Raw genomic sequence first — 13,672 nt, 5'->3', positions numbered from 1 at the left:
ACCCTGCTCAGATCAATCTTAATCAGCCTGGTGACAGTGGTACAGTATCAGGGGCCAGCTGATGCAAGCATGTGCGATATCAGGAGGGTTTCTGATGAAAGGAAACTCAGGAAGGTAATAATTAATTATCCAGGCAGTTTCCTGGACAGATGGGAAACTCAGATGGAGAAAAACACCTTAGAATTTGGATCACCTCTGTGGCAATCCTGGGATTAACAGAGACTTGCCCAGGGCTAGGAAAATGGGGAAATTCCAGAGATTTTGGCCAGTCTGCCTGCAACATTGCTATTGATCACAGCAGGAATATTACAAGATGCCTAATATCCTGCTTGCAGTAGGTATGGTCAATAAAAAGCATTGTTTACAAAGGCAATGTAGCCAGTATATATCTATGACAGCAATGTTGTGAGGTTACGTTAGCATTCTTGCTGCATTATTAGTTTTTCATCCCAAGGGGTTGTGCAATAGAGACTGAAGTAGTGAATGAATTTTAAAATATAAGGGGAAGCCAATGTCTTCATGCTGGGTTATGGGAAACATGAAAGTGAATCATGTAACAGTGATGTCTAATAGCTGGTGATTGTCTGGGAGGCTTACCTGGGTATTGTGTGCAATGCTCTGTGACACAATGTAAGACAGAAAAAGGTTTCTCATTAGAATGGAACTTACCAGTGATGCTCCAATTAAAGTTCTGTCATTTCTATTAGAAACCACCTTTTCTTTCCCGGGCCATAAAACTTCCTCCCTCATGGCATTTTGCTCTGCAAAGTCTTGATCTTAGATTTGGCATGTTCATTATAAAAATTGTGCCTGAATGTCTGTGTGCGGTTATGACAAGAGTACAAAAAACCCACCTGGATATTTTTTTCTTTGCTGGGGTCAGTTCCCTTTTCACCCATCCAGGGCTCCAAAAGAGCATTGCTGGTGTTTGTTTTAGGGTCGAATTTTACAGGTTGTTAAAGGGAGAAAAGGGACCTAGACAAATTGGAGGATTGGGCCAAAAGAAATCTGATGACGTTCAACAAGGACAAGTGCAGAGTCCTGCACTTAGGACGGAAGAATCCCATGCACCGCTACAGACTAGGGACCGAATGGCTAGGCAGCAGTTCTGCGGAAAAGGACCTAGGGGTAACAGTGGACGAGAAGCTGGATAGGAGTCAACAGTGTGCCCTTGTTGCCAAGAAGGCCAATGGCATTTTGGGATGTATAAGTAGGGGCACTGCCCGCAGATCAAGGGACGTGACCGTTCCCCTCTATTCGACACTGGTGAGGCCTCATCTGGAGTACTGTGTCCAGTTTTGGGCCCCGCACTACAAGAAGGATGTGGATAAATTGGAGCGAGTCCAGCGAAGGGCAACAAAAATGATTAGGGGTTTGGAACACATGAGTTATGAGGAGAGGCTGAGGGAACTGGGATTGTTTAGTCTGCAGAAGAGAAGAATGAGGGGGGATTTGATAGCTGCTTTCAACTACCTGAGAGGTGGTTCCAGAGAAGATGGTTCTAGACTATTCTCAGTGGTAGAAGAGGACAGGACAAGGAGTAATGGTCTCAAGTTGCAGTGGGGGAGGTTTAGGTTGGATATTAGGAAAAACTTTTTCACTAGGAGGGTGGTGAAACACTGGAATGGGTTACCTAGGGAGGTGGTGGAATCTCCTTCCTTAGAGGTTTTTAAGGTTATGCTTGACAGAGCCCTGGCTGGGATGATTTAGTTGGGGGTTGGTCCTGCTTTGAGCAGGGGGTTGGACTAGATGACCTCCTGAGGTCCCTTCCAACCCTGATATTCTATGATTCTATGAAAAGGTTATACATTGTAGAGGGGGAAAAGAAATCCATCTGCGCTCCGAGGGTTGGAAAAGATGCTGCTATGTCTGAACAGTAAAACTTTATGCTGGCCAAATTTGGGCCAAGGTTTCCAGCAGATGTATTTCGAGTGTGTCCCAATGCTGCGGCAGTGAAACCAAGAATCTCCCAGTGGTTTGAGGTGAAAATCCACCCATCCCTTAGAAGGAGATCTTCAGTAGAGATTTACCCCACTGACCACACAGGCTCTGTCTCAACCAACCTCTGTTGTTTATTGGGTAATTTAAGAGACCCATCGTATATATTTTAACCAGGACCAAGATGGTTTGGAAAGGCATTGTCACGTACCTTGGTGATACATGGTTTTAAAACTGATCCCAGAGGAAGGCCCCAAACAGGGAGTGATCTTTCTGAGATGCAGCGTTCAGGAACAGTGGGGTGAGCTAAGGACAGCGGGTAACACTTACTGACTGTACGATCTCTGTTGAGACCTTAATGTGGTTGATTTAAGATCTCAGAGAAGAAGTTAGGAAGGGCTGAACTCTACCAATGGCCATCACCAAGGTCCATTGCTGGAAGCCTCTGGCCCAGCTCCTGTTGTGAGCCCAGCCTCCACCTAAGATAGAATTGTTTGGATACACTCAGCTGGCCCTTCGCAGTGCTCTGGAGGAAGGTGAAATACTCCTATGTCCTGTGGGGGAAATGTCTTCTCAGCCCCAATGAGGAGCTGCTTGCTGCGGGAAGGCCCCTGTAAGGGATGAGCCCCAGATCCTCAGCACACAGATCAGGAATCAGGGTGCTGTTCAGGAGGCTACAAGCCACGTGAATGGCAGCTGTAGTTTCCAGAGCAAACAGACTAATTAATGTCATGGGAGGTGCTGGGAGCTTTGCCGCCCGGAAGCTGGACTGGTGACGTGGTTGGTAAAGCACAGCTGGGTTTGGTTTTGCAAAAGGCAGTCCATTGGGTTTTGGCTCTGGCGGTTCAGACTGGGGCTTTACTCAGTCCAGACCTGAGAATGCAGGGGGGAGGGGCAAGTGCACGCATGGTGCTGGCGGGTGCCCAGCCTCGTTGCTAATTATCTGATCATGTTTGTTCGTTATCAAAGGGTCCCGAGAGAAGGGGGAATTGGAGATGAAAGCAAAAAGCAAGATGGCCCACTGATGCAGCAGCTCGGCCCTCCTGTGGCTAAGGGTGATGGGAATGTGGAGGCAACGGAGAGCCTGAGCAAGAGGGGGAGATGGAGGAAACCAAGCAGGACTGTGGAGTTGGAGGGAGAATAATGAGGTCCCCTCTCCTCGCCCCCCATTGCTGAGAGGCTCCTCACCATGCTGAGGTTTCCATTCGCCCAGTTCACGAGGGGGCATGGGAAAGTAAACCGCCTCATTGTGTTACGATCATACTGCTGCTCTGATTGGCCCAGAGTAAAAGATGGACTGTTTGTCCGGTGCCTAGCACCATGGGGTCCTAGTCCAGGACTCGGGCTCCTAGGTACTACTGTAATACATCTAATAAATACTAATCATGGATTGGACAGCTGTCCCCCTCACTGCCGAAGAGGGTGGAGCAAAACCAGTGGCAAGTGTCAGATTGCGGGAGTGACAGAAATGATCTATGTGCTGAGGATTTGGGTGTGAGCCCCTCGGGAAGGGACCGTCCATACAGAGGGTGCCCCAGCACCAAATATGAGCTCACAAAGACAGAGCGAGCTGGCAGAGGGGAAGAGACAGAAGCCGGAGAGGAAGGAGGATGGCTGGCCTTGTGGATAAGGCTCTGAACAGAGAGCCAGGTTCAATTCTTGACTCTGCCACAGACTTCCTGAGTCAGCGAGGTCAAATCATTTACCCATTCTGGTCTTGTCTTGGCTAAGATTTAAAGGTGTGGTTGCCTTGGGTGCTATATCTCTGCCCATTTAGCTTGGGTTTAGGGCAGTGTGTTTGATATCGACTTTGAAAGCATGTGTTAGCTAGCGCATGCTAACATCAGACTGGAAATCCTATTCCACACCCCGGCTCTGGGCCGCTGTTCTCCATGTATAAAATGGGGCTAACAATTCCACCCCTACCTCACCGGGGTGGTTACAAAGGCAGGAAGCTCACAATGCTGCAGGATGCCTTCCTGTATCGCAAATAGCTCTCTCTATAACTCCAGCTCCTCGAGTCTTTATGTTTGATGTCACTAATTTCCAGGGGGTACTAGATTTGTGCAGAGTGGGGCAGGGAACAAGTGACTTCCTGCGAAACAAGGGACATTTGAGAGGTCAGCTCCCGGGGGCTGTGGCGGGGCTCAGTTCACTAATGTTTAGGAGATGCTCAGAGGCGGTGGTTCTGTGAGCACCTGGATAGACACAGTGGTGATTGGTGCTTGCCATAAACAGGTGAAAGGAGGGGAACTGGGATTGAAAATACACTCAAGAGTGACTGGAGGACGATGAGTGGCTTGTTCATTTCATTTTTTAAGTAATGAAATATGTAGCCCATCTGAATTCCCTCTTAGCTGCCCCAGCCTGGGTTTTATTGTGTGTGATATTAATCCTCCCCTATGGTGTTTTAACCTCTGCCTTGTTTCATTGAGTCAGGTTTGGTGCTGGTGGCCTGTGATCTACAGGAGGTCAGAGAGATGTTCTGGTGGTTCCCGCAGGTCTTAAACTCTATAACTCATTGTTGCTATTATTTAAATCTTACTCCCTAACTGATTTTGTTTTCGCTATGGTAACATACATGTTGTTGTTATTGTAATTAGATGGGAGTTTTTACCTGACAGTGTTTTGCTCACTTTCCGCTTCCCAAATGACATGGGAGAATTGGACTTTCCATTTGATTAAGCCATCTAACTACTCACCAGAGGTCTAAAGCGCAGCGTTTTGTCAGTGGAGGCATCGGGGGTGAGGCAGGTGAGATGCAAAGCATGGTCTATTGGGTTGCATGAGGAGATACTGTGTGCTGGGGGAGAGGCCGTGCCCTGGAAGCATTCACCCAGGCTGTGAAAGTGATTGCCTGGCTTTGACCCCGTATGCCTGTGACAGCAGAGGTCACCAGGTGGTGCTGTCACAACTAGTCTTACAAGTTCTTTCCCTTCAGCATGCCAGCAGGGGACAGTCTTGGAAGAAATGCTGTATTGTTATCAGTTTTGTGACGTGAAGTTTTTTCATGGGGAGCTGTTGCAAGCAGCAACAGGGCTTGTTCTCTGCCTTTCTCCTTCTATTCAGAGCCAGTTTTTGGGGTATAGCTGCTCCCTGGGAACTAGGCAAAGACATTTGAGCTGAGAGCCCGACAGAAAGAATTGCCTACGATGCAGCACAAGTCTGTCTACCTGGGCTGGGAATCACACCTCCCAGCTGCAGTGTAGCCAGCTCTCCTCCAATGGGAAGCATAGGTGCCGACTTCCACTGTTTCCGGTGGGTGCTCAACCCCACCCCTGCCCCTGCACCGCCCTTGCCCTGCCCCCATTCCACCCCTTCCCCAAAGCCCCCACCCCCTTCCTACCCCCATTCCACTGCCTGCCCCCAAGTCCCCGCCCTTGCCCCGCCTCTTGTCTGCCTCCTCCCCTGAGTGCGCCGCATCTCCCCCTCCTCCCCACTCCCTCCTGGAAAGTCCTAAGTGCTGCCAAACAGCTGTTTGGTGGCAGGAAGCGCTGGGAGGTAGGTGGAGGAGCGGGGACGCAGTGCACTTGTGGGGGAGGAGGTGGGGCGGGGGGGAGGGGAGCTTGGCTGCCGGTGGGTGCAGAGCACCCACTAATTTTTCCCAGTGGGTGCTCCAGCGCCTATGATGGGAAGTCCCGACATCTGCTACATAGCACCTTCCACCCAGGCATCTCAAAGCACTTTACAAAGTTCATTAGGCCTATTTTGCAGTTGGGGAAACTGAGGCCCAGAGAGGTGAAGTGACTTGCACAGTTGAAGTTACCAGGAGCTGTGGATGCTTAGCACCTCTGAAAAGCAGGCTGCAGGGTCTCATGATGGATGCAGAAAAAACAGGCACCCCAAATGAGAGGTCACTTTTGAAAACGGTTATGAAGCTATTTACTGAATATGAACAGTTACCCAGGGCAGAGAGGCACTGTGACTCAGGGGAGGTGGCACAACAGCTGGAGTTAGGACTTGGGTCTGTGCCTAGCTCTGTCGCTCACTTGCCATGTAACCCTGGGTAACGTTCCACTCCCTTTCTCCCCATCATTGAGAAGCAATTAATGACACTCCCCCACCTTTGTAAACTGCTGTGAGATTAAGAGGTGAAAAGTACCAGGCTTTATCATGTGGGGAAAAATTTTAAATAAAAGGCAGAGGGCGAGAAAGCAGACAGTTAAGAGTAAAATACATAATACATTGTTTGGGCAGGAGAGGAGATGTGACTGGAGGGGACTGGCTCGAGAGAGTTAAGATCATGATGAGTGTAATGAAATCGAAACTTGTGTTGATGCTGTCCCAGAATTATTCAAGCACACAGGGTCTATGAAATGAGTGATAAGCAGGAGCACTTCTTGGTGCAGCTGCAGAGCTGAATTCACTCAAGGGGGTGGGGTTGGCTGGTTCTTGGTTGCTCATTGGATTGGCACTTAGAATTTAAACTGACTTAAAAAAAGAAGAAGTTGCTCGCCCTCGTGAATGAAAAGAAGCCCTGTCCACCCTGCCCTGATGCTGCGCGCTCTGCGTGCACCTGCTCACAGAGACAATGGCTCCGCTGGGCGTGGATGCTTCTTAGCCAATGCAATGGAGCTTGCTGACTAAAGCCTCCTGGCGATGACTGAATGCCAACACCATTGATCAGCCTCCAGGCCAACCGGAATTGTGGGCGGAGCTGAGAAAGAGTTCCATCGCTTTCCCTCTCATATCCGAATTGACTATTGTTGAGTCCAGGGCTATGGCTGGGAAATGTTATCAACATGATGAACTTTTACAAGCATTGGCAGATCTGCCAGCTCAGGCAAAGGAATCGAATTTCATGCTTCCAGGTCTGTCCTGGTGACAGTGGTCCCAAGTGCTTTTCCACTTGCCCTTTGGCTGCTCTTTGTCCTTGTCCAGGTATGTGAGATGAGGGCTTTCATCATCTCCTGAAGTGTCACCATTGCTGGAGACAGGATACAGTCCTTGTGTACCCCAAACTCCCAGTGAAGTCACTGAAGCTCTGAGGACATCAGGAAGAGGTCTTTTCTTTCTCTAAATTCTAGGATCAGGGCTCCTGCATAGATCAGTGGTCTGCCCAGTCTGGCTAGTAGATCTAATACCTCAAGGAAATTCTATCTGTTGCTCCTGAAAAAAGTCTAAAATCAGGCAGTATTTTGAAAGGTGTTGCCCCATTCTGGCTGGGTCACTCAGTCCAGTCCCCAGCCTCTGGTGAGTGGGGTATGCAGCATTTTTTGCTTTAGAAGTATCAGTTCCTTTGCCGTCCGAGGAGCATTCAAGGACCAGATTGTTAGCTGTAGTACCAGATAGACTGGGCAGGCCCACCCGAGTCCTAGGCCCAGACACCGCAGTGTGTCCAGAGCAGCAATTCCATTTCCTGTAGGACATTCCCACTTCATTCCCTGGAGGGTCCCTGGGCTAAGTTACTTCCTGTTCAGATTGATACCAGCAAGGTCTGCAGACTGTTGGCAGCCACAATCAGTTGGTACTTTTTTTAACCCACCCACAACTGAGGGCCCCCATAAGGGTTGTCCTTAGGGCCTGAGTCTGATCTCACACACGCTAGTGCAAATCAGTAATAACTCCACCAGAGTCAATGGAGATCCATCGGTGTAAAACTAGTGTGAGAGCAGATGGAGACCATGATTTGGGCCAATGGAACAGAGCTAATCCGACCTTCGTTGCTAATGAGGAAGTGCATTGTCTGGGTCCAAGGGATGCAGCCTAAGAAAACTCCAGGTACCAGCAAGCCCTGCTGCCTCTCAGTGATACTCACTATAGCCACTGCTTCCATCCTGCCCCTCCCACCAGAGGAGAAAAAAACTACACAAGCAGCCCTCTAATGACTCCCCAACGGCACTCTATTAATCTAGCAGGTGCTCAAATCCTGTGGCGATGGGCATCAGTCCAATCTGTAAAATAAGTTATTATTAATTGTATTACAGTAGCAACAAGTGGTTGCAACTGTGATCCGGGACCCTTTATGCAGGGTGCTGTACACACACACAGAGTGAGAGACATTCCCTGCCCCAAAGAGCTTACACTTTAAATAGGGAGGGAAGACAGAGGTGAGACGTAACTTGCCCACAGTCAGATGGCAGGAACTGGACATAGAACCCGGGTCCCCTGGCTCCTTGGCCAGTGCCCAGTGCACGGTAGGATCTGCTGCGTCCAGCTGGTGAGATTCTGGCTGCAGTGAGATGCGCCATTCATGGAGCTGCACAAAGCACAGATAGAGCGCAGGCTGGAGGGCAGAGGGGGGCAAACTACGGGTCACATCGGCCTGCAGGGCCCTCCTGCCCGGCCCCTGTGCTCCTGGCCTGGGAGGCTCGCCCCCGGCCCCTCCCCTGCTGTTCCCCATCCCGCGCAGCCTCAGCTCACTGTGCTGCCGGCGCGATGCTCTGGGCAGCACGGCTGCGAGCTCCTGGGGCCAGGCCTGACCCGGTGCTCTGGGCTGCGCGGTGGCGGGACTGGCTCCAGCCAGGTGGCACGGCTATAGCGCTGCCAGCCACCGGTGCTCCAGGCAGCGTAGTAAGGGGGCTGGGGGCAGGGAGCAGGGGGGTTGGATAGAGGGCAGGGGAGTTCAGGGTGGTGGTCCGGGGTGGGGGGTCGGGGTGGTCAGAGGGCAGGGAACAGGGGGGTTGAATGGAGGCAGGAGTCCTGGGAGGGGCAGTCAGGAAGGAGGGGAGGGGTTGGATGGGGCAGCGGGGGGCAGTCAGGGGACAGGGAGAAGGGGTGGTTGGATGGGGCAGGGTTCCCAGGGGCAGTCAGGAATGAGAGGAGGAGTTGGATGGGGCGGCGGGGGACAAACAGGGGAGGAGGTTCCAGGGGCATCAGGGGGTGAGAAACGGGGTGGGGGGGGGCACAGCCTCCCCTAACCAGCCCTCCATACAATTTCCGAAACCCAATGTGGCCCTCAGGCCAAAAAGTTTGCCCGCCCCTGCTGTAGGGTGAGAGGATTTCCGGGGGCAACGAAGCACAGTGTTCTTCCTGGGCAGCTCAGCACGGCTATGCTTGGCACCTGCCACGCCCAGCGGTAAATGGCCCCACGAGATGCAAGGGCTTGTCCCTGATAAGGGCCTGCAGCACAGCTGCTGCGAGTGCCGTGGGTGCAGCTGGCTGAGCGGAGGCAGGCGGGACATGCTCTTTCCTTGCCAGTTTGTGGCAGCCCCTCGGGGTGACTTGGATCCAGTGTTTCCTTTGTCTTAGTTTCTTTTTCAGCTTGACAGAAAGAAATCACACCAGCCAGGCCCCTGCCCCTCCCCTCCAGACAGCCCCTTGAGCCCATCTTGAGGCCAGTGTGTCACATGTCAATCCCGGGCTGGGACGGGGCTCAGTGAGCTCTTGCGGCTCATAACCTAGCTCCGTTGGGAAGGCCTCTTTGGCCCCGTTCCAGCACATGATCTGCATGGTGAGCAGTCTGTGGGCTCGGCCTTCCCTCCTTCATTCCGTAGGCTCCTACCCTTGGGAGGCTGGGGGCAGGAGCAAGGATTAGATGGGCCGCGCCTCCTGACTGGCGTGGGAGGGCTGCTGCTTTTGTGGGCACAGCTCCCCAGACAGCGGGTAGCAAAGGCAGCGTGGCCAGCACACAATGCACTGTGAGGAGGCCTGCAGAGCTGTCACTGGGCTGCTCGGAGGATAATGCGGCCCACTCAGAGCGGGGACTCCGGGGGGGATCATGGGACGGCTTGCTCTACGTCACTGGGTGGGAGAAGCCTCATCACTTCTTCCTCCCTCACGTATAATAACCCAGCCCTTCCCCTCTCTCCTGACGCCTGACCCTGCCCGGTCTGTAAGTGCCTCCTGCTTCCATTGCTGTCACCTCCTCCTAAGGACTAATACGACCAGTGGGTGTATAATCAGGGGAATCTCGCACAGGGCTAGGGAGGTTACTTTACCTCTGCATTTGGCTCTGGCGTGACCACTGCTCAAATCCTGTGTCCATTCTGGGACCCACGACTCCAGAAGGGTGGTGATAAATGGGAGAGGGGTCAGAGAAGAGCCACAGAATGATGAAAGGGTTAGAAAACCTGCCTCCAGGAGCTCCAGCTATTTAGCTTAACGTAGAGAAGGTTTGGGGTGACTTGACCACGGTCTGTAAGTACCTTCATGGGGAACAAATATTTGGTGATTGGCTCTTCAGTCCAGCAGAGGACGGAGTAGCCTGAGCCAGGGCAAGTAGAAGCTAGACAAATTCAGGCTAGAGCTAAAGGTTACATTTTTCTAGTGAGGGCAATTAACCATTGGAACAACTTGTCAAGGGTCATGGTGGATTCTCCATCACTGACAAGTGGATGTTTCTCTAAAGCTCTGCTCCAGTCAGACAGCAGTTAACTCCGGAAAGCCCTCTGGCCTGGGCTATATGGAGGGCAGGCTGGATGGTTGCATGGCTCTTCTGGCCTTATAATCTGTGAACCTTCTCTGCCCTCCCTGTTACCCACATCTCTCCCCTGCCCTGCTGTCCAAAATGATCTCCCAGGCCCAGCACTCAGACCCTGCCACTCCCCTCTGGGCCTCCCCCTTTGTCAAGTTCAGACTTTCCTTTGAGGCCTTGCCCAGCTCTGCCCTGGCCTACACCGCAGCCCGTGTCTCCTGTTGGGCTCCCCAGCCCTCTCCACTCTGCCAGCAATTCCAGCCTTTCGCCATGTGCATTTCCTTCCCCACTCCTGTGGCCTTTGCTGGGCACTGACTGCTTCTCCCATCCATCGTCACCAATCCTGTTCTCATGCAGACCCCTTCTAAACCGAAGCACACTGCCCGTGTCAGCTAACGGCACTGCGTCACCCTTTCACGGAGCCGTCCCAACCTGCGTGGACTTATGCCCCCTTGCCCGTCCTCACCCCCACAACACCCCTGCACATTACTCTCGCTCTGTGGCTGGCTCTGTGATGTGAGCTATTTGGTCTCCCTTGCTCCATGGGCAAGGGTCCGTGGTCTCAGAAACCACCGCTGCATCTGGCCCTGTTGGCAAAGTGGCTGGGGCCTGAGCAGGCCGGGCACACTGAATCCAATCTCCCCTTTCCCCTTCTGGGAGGTGCTTAGAGATAGACCAGCGGGAAGTGTGGGGAGGGCTAGCTGAGTGGTTTGAGCATTGGCCTGCTAAACCCAGGGTTGTGAGTTCAATCCTTGAGGGGGCCATTGGGGATCTGGGGCAAAAATTGGGGATTGGTCTGGGTTGGACTAGAAAAACCTCCTTCCTTAGAGGTTTTTAAGGTCAGGCTTGACAAAGCCCTGGCTGGGATGATTTAACTGGGAATTGGTCCTGCTTTGAGCAGGGGGATGGACTAGATGACCTTCTGGGGTCCCTTCCAACCCTGATATTCTATGATTCTATGACCTCCTGAGGTCCCTTCCAACCCTGGTATTCTATGATTCTAAGCAGTTGCAGGAGGATGGGAGAGACCTGTTGGGTCACATGGGCCCAGCTAGAGCCGGAGTCTCCCCTGGGGAGTGTAATGAGCCTGCCCTTTGCCCCAGACCTGCTCTCCCTCTGGGCTTCCTGAGCCCATTTCCCTTTCCTCCGGTACCTGCTCTTCTGGGGGGCGAGGTAACCCCCCCTCCTCCGACCCCTGGCACCTAGGATCCACGTGGGGATGCTGAGTGCCATGGTAACTGAGGCATCGGATGCTGACAGAGGAAAGTGCTGCTGGCCCTGTGGTGCCTCCCTGGACCTAGCACCCGTTGGGGCCTGAGAAGCACCCAGGCCCACAGCTCCAATGACCAGAGAAGCTGGCAAATCCCCTGCACTCCATGGTTAGACAGCGACTGTTCACACCATGTAGTAGCCCCTGTTGAACACCTAGAGGGCCCCCAAAAGAGGGCTGGGGCTTCTCCGGCCTGGGACCTGAGACCCTTGTCGTTCATTCTTCTGTCACAGGCAGTTGGGTGCCCCAGCAGGCCCCCTGGCCAGGGCTCAGTCTCTTTGGGGGCCCCTCTGTGCTGCCCTTCAGTGCCCGCCGAGCTCCATGGCTGCCGCGTGGCTCCTGCCAACTGCTGCCCCTCTGCTCGTCTGGTGCCCAGCTGTGACACCATCGCTGGGGCAGCTGCTCTCACCACCGAACTGCAGCCAAGCACCTCACTCCTCCCAGCTCCCCGGCATGCCTAGCCCCACTCTGGCCAGCCGCCCTCCTGAGAGCCTGCCCTAGCGCTCCCCGGCGCTGCTCAGAATATGGCCATCGCAGCAATGTCAGCATCCGCTCCACACCTCTATACATCTCAGTCTGTGTCCTCTTGGGGCTCCCTCTTTCTCTCCATGGGCCTGATCCTGCTTCCACTCCCCCAGCTTGCTATCACATCCCCCTGACTGCCCCGGGTTCACTCCTGATTCAGGCGCCACACGGCTCTGCCTCTCCCCAGCTGGGCCTAGCTCTGGGCTGGACAATGCTCCCGCGTCACACCTAGCCGGTCGGAGGAATGTCAGGCTGCCCCCCGCTCTGGACAGCTGGGCAAACAGCGAGCGCCTGCCGTGTCGGTATGGCTGACGCACCAGGAGGGAGGAGACCACCTGCTTCTCGTGTCCCCAGGAAGCTTTTGTCCGTGCGCAGTTTCTGTGGCAGCCAGTGCATGACTGTGGGGCATGAATGGTTGCAAAGAGGCCCAGGCCCAGCACTGCCCTGCGGCTTCAGGCTCTGCCCCGGTTGCTTTTCCCCATACATTGGAGGGGGGCAGGGAAGAAGCCCAGGCTGAACTCTATATGTGGGTTTTCAATTACACAATTAAATGCACAATTAGGTATAATTACCAGTGCTCAGAAGCCGCGACTGTTCATAATAGGCATGTAATCTACTGCAGTCACTGTTTATACTGCTCAGCTCCGCTCCCTAATGATTATGGAATGCTTTCACATTTGCATTGTTGCCATGGAAATTGTGTTGGGAGCTGACAAATGGCATTATGGATGGATGGCCCTGAGATTTCTCCACACCACATTCTTAGCCGGGCTGGGGCATGAGGCAGGTTCAGGGCTATTCAGAGACCAGACGTTGCAAAGGGCCAAGAGGTCTCTGTGCCATGGTCACTGGGGTGGCAGGAAGCAGAGCTCACACACTTAGACTGGAGAGATTGATGGCACCGTCAGCTCAGAAAGTGGGTTCCCCAGGAAATTCTGGGCAGGAGGACACAGGGGTTATGTGGAAAGACCCTTAACTTCAGCAGGTGCTATCAGTGTCATTGGTATTAGCCACAGTTGGGGTTACGGTGCCCAAGAGAACATACAAAAGACACATGGCCGGCCATATAGACAGGACTACAATGTGTGTGTATAGATAGATAGATAGGGGTATATGGGGTTAGACAGATACACAGATAGATAGATAGGGTGTATGTAGATAGGAGTGTATGGGGATAGATAATAGATAGATAGCGATGTATGGGGATAGATAGATATATACACATTTATGTATGTATTATTTATATACAGATGACTTGATGGTCTGCTAAAAAGGCTTTATTGGCATGTGTTTGGGAAGGGCTCATTACCCTTGAATGGTGACAGTATGAATGAATATGTAGACCCCACCCCTGCCTGTATGCTGCATGCTCCAGAAAATCTCTGTTTTAGAAGCTTTATTGACACCGTTTTTGTCTCCTCCCCCTGTGAAGTCTTTAGACTAATGTATTATTAAGGAACCTTTAAAAATGGCCAAAAATAGCATTTCTCTACCTACTGCTGCCATGGCTGGAGGGTCTCAGAGCCAGGAATCTCCCCTCTCCACTGTGATTGGTAGAAGGCTCCTGTATGTAGCTCTGGGGG

At 52.6% G+C, this 13,672-nt stretch overlaps 1 protein-coding gene across 1 annotated transcript in view; it reads left to right on the top strand.

Moving 5' to 3' along the window:
- Positions 1-13,672, top strand: part of NKAIN1 (sodium/potassium transporting ATPase interacting 1) — a 258,412-nt gene that overhangs the window by 1,393 nt on the left and 243,347 nt on the right. The gene's annotated exons all lie outside the window — the stretch shown is intronic.

This window comes from Lepidochelys olivacea (assembly GCF_965140295.1).
Source record: "Lepidochelys olivacea isolate rLepOli2 genome assembly, chromosome: 19".
Taxonomy (NCBI): domain Eukaryota; kingdom Metazoa; phylum Chordata; order Testudines; family Cheloniidae; genus Lepidochelys; species Lepidochelys olivacea.
The sequence above is the reverse complement of the archived record's forward strand: the minus strand, read 5'-3'. Positions and strand labels throughout refer to the sequence as shown.